The sequence below is a fragment of the Chrysoperla carnea genome, chromosome 2 (genome assembly GCF_905475395.1).
Source record: "Chrysoperla carnea chromosome 2, inChrCarn1.1, whole genome shotgun sequence".
NCBI classification, from domain to species: Eukaryota; Metazoa; Arthropoda; class Insecta; order Neuroptera; family Chrysopidae; genus Chrysoperla; species Chrysoperla carnea.
This window is the reverse complement of record NC_058338.1, coordinates 6,514,356-6,537,090: the sequence shown is the minus strand read 5'-3', so window position 1 is coordinate 6,537,090 and position 22,735 is coordinate 6,514,356. Positions and strand designations below refer to the sequence as shown.

The following is a 22,735-nucleotide window of genomic DNA, read 5'->3' as shown; positions in this document are numbered from 1 at the left end:
GCATTTTCTTTCGCCAACGAGACGCTATTAAAATAACTGTTTAAAACTTTAAATATAAAGCTATCAAAATGAAACTTTAAAACTTTGGCTAATTAATTTTTAATGAAACCACGAAGTGGTATAATATTTAATTATTCGAACATATAAATAAATAATTTTAAACCAATTTAAAACTAAATATTTAAACAAGTGAAAACAAACAATTGACTGAGTTAACTGTTGAAATACCATGCATAGTCAGTTTTGATTTCTTTATCACATTACACATACAAACATGTGACACATACATAACTGATAATCAAGTATAATACATATTATAAAATTTTCGCCTAATTGGCGCCCTCACGGGTAAACAGTGATGTTTACGAAAAAATGTTTCAAACAAAAGTTGTTTAATTTTTGATAAGGAATAATTTTTTATATTTAAACTTTTGTTCTATCTCTAACGGTTTACAAGATGGGTCTTACGGACCCAAGACCCAATTGACCTATGATGCTCATTTACGAACTTGACCTCACTTTTTACGTCCTGAGTACGCTGTAAAGATTTCAGCTCGATATCTTTTTTCGTTTGTGAGTTATCGTGTCCACAGACGGAGGGACGGACGGACGGACAACCGGAAATGGACTAATTAGGTGATTTTATGAAAACCTATGACAAAATTTTTTTCCTAGCATCATTATTTTTAAGCGTTACAAACTTGGGACTAAACTTAATATACTATTTCATATATACATGGTATAAAAAACGTTAAACGTTCGTATGGTAATTATATTGATTTAAAATATATCTAATAATTTATAACATGTAGAATGTAGATAGATGTACTGCTGATATATAAAAGACACAACAATGCTATATCAGAGAAAACAAACGCACCAGTAACAAAAGTACACCATTAATAATAATATAAAATTTTAATCATTTTTTTAAATATAAATTTAGCAACCAAAAATAAATACAAATACAAGCAAAAAAATTAACTTCTCTGCAGGAAAGAACAATGCATCTTCATGTACGTGGTTACATACCTTTTTCCCTGAAATTATTCTTACGAATCCGTTGTAAAAAAAACTGGTAAACCTACAACAGTATTGTAAAAAAGTTTTGGTTTATTGCACGGTACATACATATAAACCAAATTGCTTTGCAGTAAAGTAATTTTTACAATACCACGCAACTACAAAAACATATAATATATTGTGTGCAAGTGATGTTTATAAATTTGATAATATAGATATCGCTCTTCAATCATCAATACTCTAACTATAGTCGTCTCTGTTCATCAAATGATGGATTTTCGATGAACTCGATAATTAAATTAAAATTTTGTTTTTATATCATCGACAAACTTAAATTTTTATGGTATTTTTATAAACTACAAGATTGTTTAAATATTTTAGATAGTTTTTTTATCACACTCTCTAGATTTTTTGATATAGAAATATCCAATTGAAAAGGATAATCTATATGATTCATCATTTTTTCAGCCAACTTTGAACGATAAAATAATTATAAAAACCCCGACGACCTAGGAATTTTTTGTGATTTTTGCAAACTTTGTTAATCAAAAATTTATTAAGTTTTATTAATGACCCAAAATTGATGAACGCGTCCTTTAAATTGTAAATTCTAATTTATAAATATTATAATAAGTATAACTACGATCATCATCCTACAAACACACAAATTATTTTTTTTTAGTGACTAAAATATTCAATTTGATTGAAGAATAACAAACAATTCCCATTATATAGGGGTGGTATTGGATGGGTTGATAATCTAAGAGGGATGGTTGGAGGGATGAATAAATGTGACAGTTTTACTCTGGTGTGTTTGCTGTGCGGTATAGTGTATGGATATTTCACTCTTAAATTATAGATGGGGACATTTAAACACTATTAATATTTAATGATATGAAACTTACCAAAAATATACACACACCACCAGCCTGGCAGGCAGGCACACAGCATTCACCAGTCAGAGATGTTGACCCACAAAATAGAATATTATTTTCTCATTTATAAATTATTAGTAAAGAGCTAGAAAAGTACAGAGTGGAAGGAGAGAGAGATTAGTTCGGATACATAGGTGAGCAGCGAAACATCAAAAAAATGTCTATAAAGTGACTAATCGTTAGCGAATGTGTTATTTTTGAATTAAGTAAAATAATGACCCACTAATTTTGGGTCATTTTCGGCTGTGCTTAATTCCGGGACCAGGATCCCACATTCTTGAAACCTGTTAGACCTAGGTTAATTTTGACCAGAAATTTGAAAAGTATGACCCAAATTTAGTAGGATTACATACTTGGTTTATCAAAATTGGATAACATTTGGATGTGATAGAGCAAAATAAAATTTTTGGATTCTGATGACGTCATAAAGTTAAAAAATCGATTTTTTTGATAACACAGGCAAATTTGATCTAATCTTATTGGAATTTTTTTTGAAACCCACTAATTTTGGGTCATTCTTTTTAGCTGTAATGTCAATTTTTCTCTAGCTATCACTTATATGCTCAATTCCTGGAGAGGACCCCGCATTCTTGAAACCTATTAGAGCTAGGTTAATTTGGATCACAAATTTGAAAAGTATGACCCAAATTTAGTAGGATTACATACTTGGTTTATCAAAATTGGATAAAATTTGAATGTGATGCAAAATTATATTTTTTGGGTTCTAATGACGTCAGAAAGTTAAAAAATTTATTTTTTTTGATAATACAGAAGAAAAAAAACACAAAAACAAAAGCAAATCTGAGTAAAAAGGTAAACACTACATTTATAATATACGAAGATACGATAGGAATATAGTTCCAACCGGGTGTCCCACGACACCTTTATTTTTTGACTAAATGGTTAACTAGACTAAATTTTCCTCTTGAAAAAAAAAATGCAAACTTAACTCAGGAATAGAGTAATTTTGAAAATTTCCAATTCGCTAATGATATGTCACTGAGTGTTCAAAATATAGTAAAAATTCACTCACCTACGTAGGAGACAGTAGCTCACAGCTCAAAACGTACAAGTCACTATAAATTCATACTATAACACGTGGGTTCACTTTTACTTATTAAAAATGTATTTTGACTCCTCTGCCTACAACGCAACGACCGACCAGACCACTCTCTTCTGCTGAATGTTATTACATTTGTAACTATGTAACTAGTAGCTTGCTATGTTAGCAAAAAGCTACTACTCTACTAGTAATATAAGTGACTAAAAGTTAGTAAAAGTAACATGATCGTTGTATATGTTTACTAAGAGCTAAACTAAGCAAGCAGCTCATCATGTAACAACTATACTTTCTAACATCTAACTCCTTTCTAGTTTATAGTGTTGTACCTTCTGAATGAATGAATGTATTTACTTCTAACACATCTAAAATAATAATATTATCATGTTTATTTCATATGCCTGAGCTGTTTGTTTGCTTGCTTGCCTGCTGCCCGTCTCGTGACTTCTATAATCGTCGACAATTCCACTGAGTAGATAATAATATCTGTTTATTCGATAACATGTCATTCATGTTTATGTGGCGTACAAAAAGAATTTATACAAAAACAAGTGAAAACAAACAATTGACTGAGTTAATTATTGAAATACATGTATAGATATGTGTTGATTACACTGTCACATAACACATATATACATGTCACACATACACATAGCTGATATTCCCTTATAATACATACTGTTCAATTTGAACCTAATTTGCGACCTCACAGGTAAACAGTGATGTTATTGAAAAAATGTTTGAAACAAAAGTTGTTGATTTTTTATAAGAAACATTTTTTCTACTTAAACTTTTGTTCTATCTCTAACGGTTTACAAGATGTGTCCTACGGACCAAAGACCCAATTGACGATCTGTTTCTCATTTACGAATTCGACCTCACTTTTTACGTCCTCAGCACGCTATAAAATTTCAGCTTGATATCTTTTTTCGTTTTTGAGATATCGTGCTTACAGATGGATAGGCGGACAGACGGACAGTCTGTCAATTAGTTGATTTTAGGAACAACTATCCCAAAATTTTGCAAGTAGCATCAATATTTTTAAGCGTTACAAACTTGGTACTAAAGTTAGTATACCTTGATATATTTCATATGTACATGGTATAGAAATTTGAGTGGGGTCCAGGGCAGAAATAAGATTTGGGTTGGGTTGGGTTGGGTTAGATATATAGCTCAGACCCTCAATCGGCCAAAAAACCTTCTTTGAAGTAAACACTTTGTGACCATGGAAGATGGATTCTTGTTATCTAAAACAAAAATTTTTTCGGTAAATGCGTTATATAATCGATCCAAATTCGTTCCTCGTGAGTTTTTTGGATCGCTGAGCGTGAACAGCACAACAGAATTTATCTCCGAGGTACCTGGGGACCTCAAAAACCCTCGGGTACGACTTTCGACGGATTATATAACGAATTATCCGAAAATTCCAGGAGACGACAACTATATCTTTCCTATTCCATTGCTTAATGAATATACACGTATGTACACTCCCACTCTCGTGAGATTTACTATGCGAAAGTATGAATCAAAGGCACGGTATAACAAAAAGTGTTATAAAATCTTCCTGAATCATTCTGTAACCATTGAATATAATTTTATCTATAAATATTATTTCATAAAGTTCGTACCTTTTTATATTGTGAAATTTTCTACACGGCAGCAGAAAGTTAGTAGTTTTTTTTTTCATCGTTGATAATATGTTTACCATAACTAACCAATAATAATTTCATTTTCATATCTAAATATCTATACACAGAGCAGCTATATGGAATCATAACCATTTATTCTCAAACAAACTACAAAAACTTGGCTTTGCAAAACAACAGTTATCAAAAAATAATAAATACTAAAAAAGTTTTTAATTTCTAAAATAAATATTATTCTTATAAAATTGCATTATACAATAAATATTGCTTTTTTTGTTGTTGCAATTTTCTATATAAATGTATGTGCAATGTGGCAAATAACCTAGTTTAAACAACTAGAATACACGTAGAAAATGAAAAATTGTTGTTCGAAACTTTTTATTACACCTAAATGTTATAAGTTCTTAACTTTCTGATAAAATCGTTTATTGCGGAAATCGTAATCAGTACTTATTTTAATACACTTTTTTTTTAAATCTATGCGTTTAAATATGGCGTGATCAAATTTCAGTTTTCTATGTTTCTATGTAAATTAGTATGCGTAAAGTTCAGCCAAGAATAAGCCATTGAATTTCTACTAGTACAGTTTTCTTAAGAGCCGCGTCTGTATCAACAAACTTGCAATGTTGCAGCTAACATCCGCCAGGTTTTATCCGAAATAAACCCTTAAAACTTGAGAAAAGTCATGGAAAAATTTACCATCCTTTTACCAAAAGTATGATTTTGTGTAGTTGGGCCAAGTTTAAGAAATTGAAAATTGAAAAGGAGCTTGGAGACAATAACACAATGTGGTTTTTCTCGATTAATATGAGTAAATTAGAAGTGTTTATCACAAGCAAAGTTTTAGAAAATAAATTGTTATTATAAATAATCATTTATAATAATAAGATATACAGTTCACAAATTAATTAATTGTAAAACTGTTTTATTTTTTTAATGATTTTAACGCCATCAATCAAATCAGGAATCTCTTGGGTTAGCACCAAAGAATTGTACTCACCTTGGCTTGTCAATATAAGTTTACGCATTTTAAGACAACCGAAAACCTTGATCTATTTTTCCATTATATTGACAAAATACGAAGAACCACAAAAACCACCGAAAAAATTATTTAAACTACCCCCTTCTAAAAAAAGTAACTAACAATTTACATAAATTATAAATAAAAATATTAAACTGAATAAAACAATTAAATATAAAAATGAATTTTTTGATATAAATTACAAAATGATATAATGCAAAAAAAAATATTTCTTATTAGATTATTTATTATTATTATTTATATTAAAATTAAACACGAGTAAAGCCAGCCTTTCATTCACTGCATACACAAAAATTATATCAAACTATACTTTCTAAATAGTATAATAATTCAATAAATTAAATGATTTAAAAATCTACTATCATACCCTTTGCAACCCCCCCCCAAGCCTTAAACTCATCAAAAAGTGGTAGTTTGAAGCTAAAGGGGTAGTTTATATACAGCTAATAGTATAGATATAACAATTAACTTATGTAGAATAAAAATATTCAATTTATATCAGGTGCGTATATTTTATGAGAACAACATGAGAAGAGAAAGTTTATAAATTGATTGATTAGTATACAGCGTGTTCCGTGATTCGATTGAGATGGATTAAGAGCGTATTCTTTGGATAATTTTAAGTCGAAAGTGCCTTATATACTTTTATACAAAACTCATACATATAAACCAAATACATGCATTGTAGTCAAATAATGTGTTATTTTTAGCTTTACAATATCACGCAACTACAAAAATATATAATATATTGTGTGCGAGTGATGCTTATAAATTTGATAGTATAGATATCGCTCTTCAATCATCAATACTCTAACTATAGTCATCTCTGTTCATCAAATGATGGATCTTTGATTAAATTAAAATTTTGTTTTTATATCATCGACAACCTTTTGTTCCGCTTTTCTGAAATGACTTACTAAAACGATACTTTTCCGAAAATTTTTTATTAGTGACTTACTTTTCGGTATCATAATTTTGACCGTCATCAACTTCATCTTCTAAACTGTGCTCTGAGTCCAATCCCTTATCGTCAATTTCATTTTCGGCTGGTGTTGGACTGTGCGACTTGCCTTGTTTCTCTGCCTAAAATTAATTTATGGATAAATTATCGAAAGTTGGTTTGTGACTTAAAATACTCACCTCTTCTTTGCATTCCTTTTCAATTGCAGTTAAAGATTCGGCATCAGCTAGATTATCGACAGCGATGGCCAAGAAAATTTATCGTATTTATGGGAAAAGGTCATATGTCGAAATAACATTTAAAAAAATCGAAAAAATCGATAAAAAAAATTTCATTTCTGATTTCGACAAAACTCAGTTTATAAGGTAATTTTGACCCAAAAAATTCAAAAATCGTATTTATTTTACGATTGGATCAATAGTTTCCGAAATATAGCCCGGAAGCGCTATGAAATGAGCGATATCTTAAAAACTAATCGCCCAATCGTAAAATGAATATGATTTTTGAATTTTTTGGGTCAAAATTACCTTATAAATTGAGTTTTGGCGAAATAGGAAATAAAAAATTTTTCTCGATTTTTTCGATTTTTTTTAAAGGGGTACCCCTTAAAAAAATTGTAAAAAATGGGAAAAAAATTTTGTTTTCTGATTTCGACAAAACTCAGTTTATAAGGTAATTTTGACCCAAAAAATTCAAAAATCGTATTTTTTTTACGATTAGATCAATAGTTTCCGAAATATAGCCCAGAAGCGCTATGAAATGAGCGATATATTAAAAACTAATCACCCAATCGTAAAATGAATAGGATTTTTGAATTTTTTGGGTCAAAATTACCTTGTAAACTTAGTTTTGGCGAAATAGGAAATAAAAAATTTTTCTCGATTTTTTCGATTTTTTTTAAAGGGGTACCCCTTAAAAAAATTGTAAAAAATGGGAAAAAAATTTTGATTTCTGATTTCGACAAAACTCAGTTTATAAGGTAATTTTGACCCAAAAAATTCAAAAATCGTATTCATTTTACGATTGGATCAATAGTTTCGTGAATATAGCCTGAAATCGCTTTAAAATGGGCGTATATGTTATCGCGCCAGCGTCAAATGCTTGTTCGGATTTAAACATCCATGCCCACACAAATAATTTTGACAGTATTTTTGTTTCTTTTAAAAAGGATACAGTTACCACAAATGAACAATATAATAAAATAAATACACGCCAAAATTCCAAAAGAAGAAACACCTCCATATGCTCGAATTCCGTCATACATTACGGCATTCCAATCTTCACCCGTTAATATCTAGAAACAACAAAAATGGTTTAATTATATAAGAGGCTGTACTTAAATTACGTAATAAAATTTGAAGTTGGAGGGAGTTAAATTATAATGTTACCATTTGTTATGGTACGGAGGAGGAAGTCCTCAACGCTTGTTTTTAATTAAACTTCACGCGCTTGACTTGACTGTAGCTAGCAGTGGGCGTAATACGCGATACTTCAAAAACATGGATACTTACTTGAAAGACAGTTAACAAACTTTGCCAAAAACTATCAAAATTTGATCTTGGTTTTTTCTACAAGATTGTCTAAATATTTTAGATAGTTTTTTATCACACTCTATAGATTTTTTGATATAGAAATATCCAATTGAAAAGGATAACCTATATGATTCATCATTTTTTCAGCAATCATTGAACGATAAAATGATAATAAAAAGCCCTGAGATGACCTAGGAATTTTTTGTGATTTTTATGAACTTTGTTAATCAAAAAATGTATTTATGAAGCTTTATTGAAATCCCTATTATTATTCAATCCTTGCATATCCCCATTAATTTAGAAGATATATTTTACAAAAAATATTTGAGTCCCCTTTCCTCGTCAACCAGAAATTAAAAAAAAATATATAAAAGCCACGCACGATAATTGAATGAAAGGAAAAACTAACTATAGTAAAGTATAGTAACTATAGAATTTTTTAATGATAGCAGCCAGATAGTACAATGTAGTTTAGATTACACACGAAACAAAATATTATATTAGATATTGTTGGATGAATTACTACATATTATAATATGAACATCACAAAACCTGACACCATTATGTTAGGTGGGGGTGGGAGGAGGGTGCATGATAGAGGGTGCATGATAGAGGGTGGATGGGTATTGTAACTATACTATTAGTTAGAGGGTGATGACTATCTACTATAGCAACTAGATAGCTACACTCGCAATTCATAATGAGTTAGTAATAATAAATAACTATACACAGTGGTAATAAGGTAATCTGAACTGAAAACCAAAGCGTATTTATATAAATATATACAGGTGAACCATTTTAATGAATGGCTAATAGCTTAAAAAAAGTAACTTAAACAAAAGTTGCAGAGTTGGATGGGGTGTATCATGTTAGACCTAGTTCTCCGGGTCTATGTTTCTTATCGTACGTTATAATTTGTATGCTGATTGGGGAGTTAAACCAAAAAATGTGCAACAATTTAAAACGACCCTGAAAGCCAACGATGTGTTATCTAAGAAACTAAAACTTTTTTTTATCGATTCAACTATCCATGAATTTTGTGAATACTTTGAAAATAATTTACAAAAAAATTTTCAAAACGAACAATTGTCCGTCTTGTCAAACATATGCTTAACGTATGTGATATTCGCACGATTACTTGCGTACAACACTTAATTTACCAAGAAACGTAGTGTAGGTTTTAATGGGTTAGTTTTTATAATAACAAAAGTAGCCAAATACAGTTTTTTTGTAATAATTTTTGCATTTAGAGACGCCTTCCACTATGGTAAAACACATCCTCTCTTTAAGTAGTGTTTTATTAGTTTCATTCAAAATGTTATTGAACTGTGATTCGATAAAGATATATTAATTTATTTTGTTAATTATCTCGCAAAGTAGACTTCAGATCCAAAAGTGGAAAATAACTTTTTCCTTCGTCTTTATGAGCTTATTCTGCAGGATAACGATCAGCAGTCAATAACAGAACGCCCTGTATATATTATATTATTAAATTAGTACCTATATTTTGTATTGTAATATTGTATGTTATTCTTATATCTAAATAGCACTTTTTAACTAATACTTATTTAGGCAGGTCATTTTAGGCCAGAATGAAATTAAAATCATATAGAAATATCCACGTTTTTATGAAAAAATCCAAAGAATCTAAGTTACTGATCAACAACCTAAAATCATTTTCACAATGAAGACAAAAAATTAAATTTTAGATAATGATCGTAGAAGGTAAGGATGAATGTGTGTTTCTATTTTGGAAACATTGTCTTGAAAGTCAACTATCATACCAAAAATGAACTCATGGCCGATCAGAAAATTATCAGATACTTCGTATAAGGTAATATCTTGCAAAGAATGAAGTATTTTACAGTTGAAAAACGAAGTTGTATACAGTGTAACGCATTTACGATGAAGACATCATCTTATTATCGTTATTTATAGGAATATCGATTTGAAATTTTGCTTAGTCATACAGGATGATGGGTTACTATTTTAAAGATACTTAACCCAAATCTGAACTTTAAAGTCAGCCTACCTACTACATATTGACAAATAGAGCCGATTCTTAATATTTTGTCTAGCGCCAGAGATGGTTAGAGGAATCGAAAAAAGTTATTAGAAGAAGTTGCTTTAGAATCTACCGATTTTCATGGCAATATTCGTATTTTAAATTTTTGAAATTTATTGAAATATTTCAATATATAACACTATTAAATTATCAATCTGTCCAGTTTTTACATTCCATATCACACTAGTTATAAAATTATTTTAATATTTACACTCGTAAACCGATTACAGGGAACCATTTATGTACACTCTTCTATCTGTTAAGTGAAAAATTTTTGCAAAAAATTTCAGTTTTGGATCGCCACTGGCTCTGAGAGTTATGGGATCTTTTTTTGGGGCACTAAAGTTTTGGAATAAAATTAAAATAGGGGTAAAACTTATAACTATCAATTCGTCTAATTCACCTGTATTATTTCCGTAAGTAGGTATTACAAATAGTTGTACCAGTCAGTATAAGTCAAGATGAAAATCCGTTGAAAGCTTTAGTACATATATATCTACCTACAGCCCAAGTGTGCGGGTGAAAAAAGAATAGAAAAAGCAGTAAATAAAGATGGATAATTTGATTTTTCTTTCCTGTATGTAATATTAAACATGAAAATGTTGCCCATCATATAGAAATGAAAAACAATGTCGATACCAACAATAAATATAAATTATTTTTATACTCAAATCAAGATTTGATTACTTCTTAGATAATAAGTTTCATGAAATCTAGAAAAGTTTTTAGAAATATTTTATTCTGATATATCATTTTCACAAGATATTCTGATATATATTTTCACTCGTGGGTCAGAGACTCGTTCAAGAGACCGTGGGTCATCACGGAAGTTTTAAATGATAAATACATACTTGAAGCTTCGTGATTGGCTTCCTTTTAGCGAGTCAATTCGTTGTAAACTACCAAGAAAGTTCTTCCTTCGTAAATTACCAAGAAGCATTTATGATAGAAATGGAAATAACAAAATAATTATAGAAGAATATAAGAATATTACATTTCGTTAATACGTCGCATGTCATGATCATTGCGTGCCATTTTATACTCGTAATGAATACATTTCTTTTCTAAATCAGAAAGTTATACCTGTCTGTAAAAGTCATACTCACCATAGATAGGTTTTTATATTATATTACAAATTAACAACTTAATTGGACATGAATTTAAATTTTTTTTATCCAACAAAATACCTGTAAACGTTTTCTGGAGAATAAATATTAAATCACAAAGCTAAATAATATATTGGACGTAAGGGATACCTTATGGACGCGATGATGAGTGGGCGCGTTTGGTGGCAATGCGATCCCAAACAAATAAAAGTTATTGAAGCGATTCAAATCATAATAATAATAATAATAATAAATATATGAAGTGCAAACGTAACGAACACAAAACGAAATTGAAATGAGAAATGCTGAGGTATTAAATAGCTTGCTTGCTCGTTTGTGCTTTAATACTTTGTGCTTTATGTATATGCTTCACACAGATTTCATACAATACACAAAAACTCAACTCTCAACTCGTCTTCTCGATAACCAATTCATTACGATTTCACATCTGTCAATATAATCGAAAAATGTCCATTCGAGCAAAATATTCCGCAGATATGCACATTTCTTGATATCTATATACATTTTATATTAACTACAATGTGCTTCAAGAATGATACGAGAATTGACCAATCATTATTTTTGTAACGCGATATTCAAAATTTATATCGAAAATGTCGATTTACTTTTAATGGCCTTTATGGCTTTATGGTTTGTTTTTTCAACACTACTAGGCTTTTCGGACATATTTCACAAATTTTTTCTATTCTCCCAATAATAGTTAAATAAGCTAGAGGAACAAATAAATGTAAACCTGGTATGGATACCGTGACACAGAGATATTCCGGGACTTCCGTTCGTGAGCTGCAAGCTGATCCTTAAAGAGGATATCTTAAAAAGGGCCAATCTTAGATGTAGGGAGGAACATACTTGTGGTACTGCAAGACAGATATGGTCTAAATGCAATCGTAGGCGTTCTGAAGATTTTAAATCGCTTGCAAGGGTCTCTATTACAGGACACTGGCTAGGTGGTAGACATGCTGAACGCCTGAGCCTCACAGCTATTGCCGGAGCTGTAACAGTATGGAGGAGAAGGAGACGATGTCTTGTCTTCTCTGCTACCAGCTCTTGCCATGAGGAGATGGACTTTTTTGCGCCAGCCTTTCTTTGACGACCTCTCTGACCTAAAGTCCGTTGACGTCAAAGCACTCCTGCTGTTCTTAAAAAGCTGAAAATGGTTCATGTAGTTGTGGCAGGGGATATGGCCTAAGTGTGTCCCACCTCAAGACTGCCACCACAACCTAACCTAACCTAATAATAGTAGCTACTTCTACTATTAGTAGCTATTCTCGCCAAGGATTTTTCTTTTCAGCAAGAGTTTTCAATGCAACTAAATCTGTTAATCTAACGTCAGCAAACAAAACGAAAGTATTTGACGACTGTAACACACAGTAAATAAAAACTAGTAAAAGTGAAAATTCAAATAATATGGTGGAGGGAGTGAGTTTCTGTGTGATGCTCTTAAAAACACGAATATTATTATATGAAGCTCACTCTCTGAGAGAGCTGTATATATACACATACACGTACAGAGCTTGTAGCTGGCCACCACACATCTACACATATACATAAGATAGCAAACTAAGGATTTTCTCTCCGTACCTTCATACGTATATGGTACATAGAAACGAGAATACTCCGAATACTCCGACTGTACGTAGAGAACGTACGTACGCTTGCTTGCTTGCTTGCTGTTCTGATGATGATGATGATGGTCAAACACTCTCACTCGCAACGTTTCTCAGTTGGACGTTGGTCGAGGTATTGATCTTTGAGAAGTACAAATATGGTGTATATATATATATACATAGTAAGTTTACAGAACCATGGGGTCTCCTTAGCCACCCATTCTACCAAGTTTTCTGTGTGTGTGTGTAGTAACACCACGTGTTCTACATCTCATCTCATCATCTGTACGGGAAGGTCTTGTACCTAGAGTCAAAAATTTACATTTAAGTTTTTTTAAGTCATACTTTAAAATATCACAATAGACATAGCATGTATTTATATTGTTATTCCTCAACACTGTGCGAATATGATGTATTAACCATGGTATAATATCTGAATGTACCATGGTTCACATCCTAATATACCTAGAATCAACCGCATCGAGTTTACCTGAAGGCACCCTTTTCAACATATACTCGTTACAATTCGTTCTAAGGAACAGCATCATAGATAATGTTTCCTTAAAGCATTGAAAACCTTCCATGTTTCTTTACAGACATCCCTTACTCCGTGGGTTCCACAACTTTCCCACTTATTCTTCGCCTTCCCATACTGTACATGCATATTATCGAATCGTATACGTATAAAAGTATCCACTACCTATGAACGTTCTTCAATTGATTCGACTGGTAGTTTTAGTAGCTTGGGTTGAATACTACTTCTTTTTTGGCACTTATACTTCGCTTAGTGATCCGTAAAAAAACAGAATATAATTGTAAAATTTATTGCATACATATCATGTATCAATAGTACATTGGGTTCATAGATTCAAGGCATATCACTTTAAAATTTAGCCTAATATGAAATGGTCACGTTGTAAATAGAACTAAGAATCACAAATTTATAAGTCTTACAAAACTGCATGGACAATCAATCTTCAGCCTATCCGCATTCTGTTAAAATACCCTCATTCCAATATAAATACTGCCCAGTAAATATTAATATCTGTATTCGCTCCATCCATGAGTTTCATTTCAGAAAGTTATCATAGTAACGACACACTACTTCACTACATAGTATAAAACAAAGTCGCTTTTTCTGTCCCTATGTCCCTTTGTACGCTTAAATCTTTGAAACTACTCAACGGATTTTGATGCGGTTTTGCTTTGAGGAAGGTTTTTATGTATAATACATCCATATTATAGTAGAGTAAGGGGTTGAAAGGGATATGCTTCAAAAAACTAAAAAAGTTGTGCATCGATTAAGCTCAAATATTGACACGATATACAACCAGCTTCAAAGATCTATTGTTTTTATCTAATTTTAACCTTCGGAGGGTAGAAAGGTGTAGCGAGAAAGTGGGAAGGAATTATCGAATATGTACAAATATACCTAAGTGGGGTATCAAATAAAAGAGCATGACGAGTACATTACAAAACTGTTATTCCACGCAAGGAAATGTGGAGGGAGGGGTGCAAGTGGGGATGTTGCTCAGCATAGCGGATAGTTCACAGCTAGTTATTAATATAATTGTTTTGGTCATTCAAGGTAATAGCACTGTGATTAATTTAGGTGTCCCCTCCATCTGCTATACTCCCTGCAAATAGAAACTAAGGGACTGATTTAAGATAGGTACTACATCTTACCCTATGGTATACATGGTAGTAGTGAGAGGGCGTTCATGGTCATAAATGATGTGGTATGAGGTAGGTATGTTGAAGAACATACACTCTACATTATAATATGTATACACTATACTATTACGTTCATTCTACGTTCAATGCTATAACATTCGTACGTACAATTTCCTTGTCCATCTAGTTACGTTTTCTATATATACTAAAACTGACTGCGTCTTACCCTTCAATACACACTACCTCCACATCTATTTAAATACTGGATGTCATCAAAACCTTCAAATGTTTTTTCTTGGTCAGATTAGTCTAAGTTAGATTATTGATAACTCCTCTATAAGCAAAATCGTTGCTGCCAATATAAGGCACTGGCTATGTGCTAGGCACGCTGAACGACTGAACCTACCAGTTTATCACGACTATTGCGGAAGCTATCACAGTGGGTAAGGTAAGGAAACGATGTCTCATTTTGTCTTTCACTGTTCAGCTAACTAAAGCTCTTGCCACGAGGAGATGACTCATTTGAGTCAGCCTTTCTTCAATCTTGCTCTTCTTAAACAGCCCAAATGTTTCATAGAGAAGTGGCTGGAGATGCAGCAACCCTTTTTTTCGGTATCACAACGGACTCTTTAGTCTAAGTGCGTCCCACTCCAGGACAGCCACTTTAATCTAGCCTAACCTAAGTGTACGTTAAACGATTCGAGCAACAAATTAAGAAATTTTGGGTTCGTACATTACATTTACTTTTCTTAAGGACCAACCTTCCTGGATTCCAAAATATTTTATGCGGCTGGGGGAGAAAAATAAAGCTACAATATGGGCGGATCTTATTAGAAAATCCTTTTAGTCATGCCACTGTTTTCTTTAGCACTAAGTAATAGATCATGAAAATCAGAAAGTCAATCACCAGAATCCAAAGACTTCCTTTACTTCTTCTTACTTTACTTCATAGAAAAATTCAACAGACTTGTTATTTCGAAGCGTGTCAAAATGTCCTCATCTCAATTCATACATTTTTTTCCACGGTTTGCGTGTAAATATAGTGTTAGATATGACTTTGTATTTATGATAATATATGTGTTAGAAAAAGTTTTAATATGTTAATGTCATACTCATATTCATGTAACCTTGACTGACATCATTGACATTTTTATTTGTGGAAAAAGAAAACAAAATATTTTAATAAATTTTTGTTGACATAGTTCAGGATACTAGAATAACCAAGAATTTTTATAAATATCAAAACTTATCTCATAAAATCAAATTGCATATTGTACTCTCCGAAGAAAGTACCGTAATATTAAATGCCAATCCACAATCAAATACCTACATAAATTGCTAGGACATTCTTCTATTCCATGAACTCCATGCAGAATTCTATTTTGTTAGAAAGAGATGCAAAAAAATCTTGGATGGGATTTTATCTCAATTTTTATAGTTTTTCTCTGCTTTTTTACATGATTGAGCTTTTATTAAAGCAAAAAAAAAAGTATTGCTCTTTCCTATTGTATCAGATTTTGAATACTATACTGTCAGATTTTAAACTATAGCCTAAAAGGGCACATTCTAGGTTTTCAATCATTTCGTACCCTTAAGATGAGATCGTCAGCAGAAACATTTAGAATGAACAACAACTCTGTCAATCAGTTCTTCTTGTTCAATAAAAACATTTGCACCAAGACCAAATTTCCAACCAAAACTGCGGCATATACCTATTTAAAATAATCTGTTCCCAACAAGTTTTATGGATGCGTAAATGAAGTGATCAAAAGATTCTACTTATGAGGACGTCGTGTACTAATATGGAGATCTTATACGTATGTATATTTTCATTTTCGTAGTTATACTCTCGTATACCGTAGCACTATATGTACGTTGTAGATGCTTTGTCCATCTAGTTAGTTTTCTACCAGCAAAGCAAGCAGTACTAGAATAGTACTATACACATATCGTCTTACCCTCCAATACAACTCATCTATATTCTACGTGCCATAACAGTGCCGTTTACATATATTTTCTAAAATAAAGAATTATCTTTGTCGATCTCAACTATTGGAATATTTCACCATTTTTCTAGAGAATCAAAAGAGCCCAATACTAACTTTCCAAACACTTCGTAGCTTCAGCAGAAACTATCGAGAATGAAAACTATCCTCACAATATTTTCTGTTCGCCTTTTTTCCGTTTTGATGAAAGAGTCCGCTTTGATACCGGGAAAGGGTTGGCAAATCCCTGGTCACTACTTGATGAACCATTTGAAGCTGTTTAAAAAGAAGTGATTCAACGCCAACGAACTTAAGGTTGGAAAGATCGTTAAAGAAAAGCTTTCTCAAGTGAGTTCTTCGGCTCATGGCAAGATCTCGACAGTGAAGAAAATAAGACATTGTTTCTTCCTACTTCCCACTGTGACAGCTCATATAATAGCCGCAACAATTTTGATTACAGAAGCCTTTCAAAGCGATATAAGATCTTCGTAACGCCTACGATTTTATTTAGACCATATCTGTTTTGTAGTACCACAAGTGCATTCCTCCCTCCATCTAAGATTGTTCTTTTTTAAGATATCATCATTCAGGAAACTCCAAGAACTTATCGGCGTCACAATTCCCTGAAATTTCCCTGTGTCCCAGTCCAGCTCCTTTGAGAAGACGTTCGGTAGTCCTGTGCCACTTTTGGGTTTAGAGAGACCGAGCTGAAGGATTTTAGTGCTACTTGGATGTCGGTGAGGATATTAATGGCAAAGTACATGAGAGTGTTTAATCTTTTGTGCTCGCATACCTCTTGGAATATGGTTGAAATCTTTTAAAGAGAAAGCGGATGAACTCAAATATTTTGAATTTTGAAAATGTTCCTTCTCGAGTGTCCACTTTTCTGCGTATTTGCGTGCGTTCGCCACTGTTTTCTACATATACCTATATGTATATATAATATATACATACATGAGATCCTCATATCTTCATCCTTAAATTCGTCCTGTATATATACACACCATCATATATGTTGGAAAATCTTCCTCCTTTACAACACACACACACTTCCAGAGAAACCTGATCATATCCTTGTCTTATACCTTCAACCTTATATACAACCTCACTCTCTTACATTATTTTATTACGCACAAATACTTGTGCACACACACACACACAACAAGTATGTGGACGAGATATAAAACAACCACCCTCTAAACTCACCCATTGCCTAGGTCCCCCACTCATACTCCCACTCCATATATATACATACATGTATTACCTATGCATGCATACATAGAAAATTTTGATGAAGTTGGTTGTATTTTAGAGAGAGCCACCAATTCCAACATTTCTAAAGAACCATGTATGTAGTACGTCGAATTTCGGGGAGGATAGAGGGAGAGGGTAACGAGGGGGGAGGGGGTGTACTTTCTCTAACGAAACAATTTGTTTCGTTAGAGAATGGGATAAAGAGAGTTGGTAGTGAATATCTGGAAATGCTTAACTCGTGTGTAATAACACATTGTGAGAGTATGAGGAAAAGCTGGTAAGCAATAGCAACGATAGTTCGTTTAGTTTTGTGTGTGGAAGTTTTCAACGCCGATGGCAAGTTTATGAGAGAATGTATGTGTTATATGTTGTTTTTCAGGAGAGAGTGAAAGTGTGGTCGGTCGAATTCAATTTTCCCTATATTTCTCTCTTCTTAAAACATACACTAAATTATCTGTGTATTATAAATATATATATTATTATATTATTTTAAAATAATAATTTTAAAATTTAGTTGACCAATCACAGAAATGGACTTAATGATAATAATTTTCAATTTGGTCTCTAAACATTTACTATAGTTATTTTATTATAAATAACATATACAGAGATAACACAATTATTTTGGTATTAAATAGAGTATTTAGTATAAAATTTTATCAATACAAAACCTCTAATTAATGAGTATTTTAAATTCAAATCAATTGGTTTACTACAAAAGCTCTGAATTAGAATGCTTTTTATATTACCTCTTCACAGAGTTTGTCTCAAATTTCGACTAGTTCAATAATTCTAATGATACAAGATCATATCTAACGTATTTATTTTATCAGGCAAATCAAGAAAGAGGATAATTTATGTAACCACACAGCGTAGATGTTTATCAAAACTATTAGAATCGTAGAATACTTTTGAATAAAAATAGCCCAAACGTTGTTTGCAAGAATTTAACCAGTATCGAAAATCTATACATATAGATTTTGATAAAATGGCACCAAATACTTTATAGTAATCGAAAAAACTTTTAACAAAAAGAAAACCGACTTGAAAAGAAAAACTTAAAAGTTTAAAGTTTTTTTTAAATAATTTTTAGTGAATCTGAAGTACAATAACTAATTTATCACTAAAAAAAAATCATCAAAATCGATTGGCGTGATATTTAGTTATTCGTTCTCTTGTCGTGCATACTTAATGCAAATTTAAGACTTATATTTAACACTGTTAAATATGCCTACTTTTGAAGTCATTTATTTATTAAAATAATCGACAAACTCCCCCTAAATGGATTCAGAATTGATTTAGACTTCGGCATATATTCATATAATAAAACATCAAGCTTTTCGCATAATATTGGCGTTGATATTCAAAACTGTCTATATTCGCACCGTGCGTGAGTTTTATTGGAGGCGGTTTCCATGGATGCATATATAATTCTATGGATTGCAGTTATAACTTACATAGAAAATTTAATATTATTGTTTCACAAATTTAAATAAATAATTATGATAATTTACATTAAAAAAATTATATTTGTACAATTTGATTTCTTATTTACACAATTTTTAATGCATTAAGTTTAAATAATTAGTGTTTTTCAATAATTTTAATTTGACATTTTCTATAACATTAACATGTAAAGAATTGCAAATTAGTCATAACAGCCTTCTTTATCGCCAAAATTTTTCTCTGGAAGCGCTGGGATCGACCATATTGCCCCTACCTTGGCTACGCACACAACGAATAGGGTATTTCAGCAATTAACTCAGGCAATGGTTTTATTTCCATTTGTTAAATTTTATAAAATGACTGACCAGATGAATATGTAATTATTAAAACTTATTTGGAGAATTAAATGACACAAAATGTACAAGCTAAAAAAAAAATTATTTAGAACAATAGGAAATAGAATGAATACGTTCATTGTGCGAGCACCTATTTTGATAGAGAGAAATTCCTATTTGAAAATTTATGTATATTGAATTATAAACGTGAAACTTGGAACGACTACTTCTTCTCTATTGAGAGTAGAGTAGAGAGTAGTATACGTTAACGTAGATATACGTTTTGAAGAGGAGGAAGCATCATGCTGCTGCTTGGTTATACAGCATGTAGTCGAACTCGTGGTAGTCGAAGAGAAACACTAACACACATGTATGTATATACATGAACGGAGAAAACTAGAAGGTGAAGGATGGTGGTGGACGAAAACGACGCGTGCAGCGAAAGTCCGGATGGAGAGTGAAAGTCCTCCGGGAAGTGTAAAGTGTGTGATGGTGGTAAGAGGGCGTCACTTTGAGTGAGTTAACAACGGACTATACAGGACTACATATACACACAACTTATCATAAATATGATCTTTAGGTACCAGACCAACAATGTTTTGGAATTCTGTTCCTTATCGCACGATATCGTACAATATGATTTGTTTTAGTTAGGAGGTAAAACCAAGAAAAGTGTAACAAAAAAAACCGACCATTTTCACCTAGGTCACCTTGGAAACTAAAACTTTTTTAAACGATTCAACTTTTTCATAGAAGTTAAAGATTAATATTATTAGAAGTTAAAGGAAATATTATCAGAAGTTAAAGATAATAGGGATAATTGCAAAGTAAGTACAAGGAAATTTTATGTTATGTTATAATAAATATCCTGATCAAACCAAATGTTGGTAATATACGTACATTGGGTTGACTACAAAATCAGAAGTAGGTCTTTTTTAAATTAATATTAAAAGTAATTGATACAGTAACAAAGTAAAAGTAGTTTTAAAATTAAATTCTTTAAAGAATAAAACAAGTATTTGACTTCTAAATTAGTATCTTTAGTTTTCAGAATAATATCTTGGAAATAAAAAAGTAAGCGCTACATTTATAATTTACGAAGGTACAAAAGGAACATAGTTCTTACCGAGTGTAGTACGAATACTCTCGTACTTTCTGTAAATGTTTCTAAGGTACCTCTGGCATTTAAGGTCCACCTAAATTAACGATTCTATAAAATGCATATAATTAGAATTAAGGAGACAAAATTGAATTAAGTGCATTGTTTTTACACGACATATTAATAATATGAATAAGTCAGAAAAAAGTGTCCAAAGTGGAAAAGTAAGAAAGCAGCACCGATTTCAATGAAACTTTTTGTAACTTGTTTATTAGGATCCCAAAGAGCATTCAACCAACTTAATCTAGTCATAAAGGAGCATAGGGTCCCAGCGAGGAGCATATGTACTCAAATTTTTTTTGTATCTAGTAGGTATTTTTGACCGTTGATTACGACTTCGATGTCCGATTACACGGATTCTATTATTCATAATCTAATATAATATAAACACTTATTTTACTTAGTTTAGTTTAAATTTGTGGCAAAAAATGGCACGAATTTCGAAAGATCGGCGAATATAATCGGATATCGGATTCCTAATCAGCAGCTCAAAATACCTCCTAGAGGAAAGTTTGTACGGTAAATACTTAGTTTGGATAAAAACAAATGCTTTCGATCAGGATGTTATTATGGACGAAGAAGCAAAGTATTATACTGAGTTACACATGGTGGAGGTGGACGGACAAACTAACGGACATATGATGATGCTGCATCGATCGTAAGCAAGTAACCAAGAGCAAGAGCGTTTTCACTACTACTAACAATTTTCTTCATCTTCTTATGTTGCTTGTTTATATATATTTGTAGGTAGTTTGTTCTTCGTCTATTTTGTACTGTTTCAACTATGTCCATCTCTTACATTGGACCATAACACACATGTAAGTATATGTAGAGCATCGACCATCATCAAGGAAAATGTCCACCATGGGTAACTATCCGTTGAATTTCATTTTCACTTTAAAGTTTTCATTTTAAAAATTTTTCTCGTAGGTTTAAACGATTGGTTTGCTCTAACGTATCTCGTAAAATCGAAGTATAATAGAAAACAATTAAAGAGTGATTCTTTCAATTATGAACAAGGGGATATAGCTCAGTGGTAGAGCATTCGACTGCAGATCGAGAGGTCCCCGGTTCAAACCCGGGTGTCCCCTAGTTGATATTATTTTTGTTTCATTTTAAAATTTCATATAGTTATTCAGCCACTGATATACAGTTTTTCGCATTTAAGATGAAAACATCCTGATATTTTCGTTATTTATAGGAATATCGACTTAAAATTTTGCATAGTCATGCAGGCTGATGGGTCGATTCTTAATATTTTAGGCCGATTCTTAATACTTTCCCTAGCGTCAGAGATGGTTAAAGATATCGAAAAGAATTATTTACTACGCTAGTACAACTAGATATTCACTCCGATAGAAATAGCTTAGCCGCCATCAGGCTATCAATCTATTCCTTTTCCAATCCGTTTTATGCCAACAATCTTTTTGAACTTATATAAATCTGAATCGTCGGAGGACACCTAAATTAAAGTAATAAAAAGTTTAATTTACCGGGTATTTTCAATTTTCGTTTAAATGATTATTTTTCTCCCTGAAAGTTGATCCCTGATATCTCTAGACAAACGATTAGACTTATTTACATTATTTTCGAATAATATTTTTCATAATTTTCCCATAAAGACATACACCTGAGAACCCTTCAATTTTAGTATAGTATTATATTATATGTTCCATACTATATTCCTGTTTCACAACGTAACTAAATAGAACTAAAAACAGTCCGATAGACACACGGACACCATACACATTCAACCATCTAGACAGACAGACATATAGATAGACAGACTAACTAGAAAGCTTGACCGTTTTCTTCTCTTATTCTCAACAACACACATTACTTACTATATTATACTTCGTATTCACCGTACGTGTGTTGAGTATG

At 31.8% G+C, this 22,735-nt stretch overlaps 1 non-coding gene across 1 annotated transcript; it reads left to right on the top strand.

The window, feature by feature from the left end:
• The first annotated feature begins 21,870 nt into the window (after window positions 1-21,870).
• Window positions 21,871-21,942, top strand: Trnac-gca. The gene has a single exon. It is a non-coding gene; the product is annotated as a tRNA-Cys (tRNA).
• Window positions 21,943-22,735: the final 793 nt, after the last annotated feature.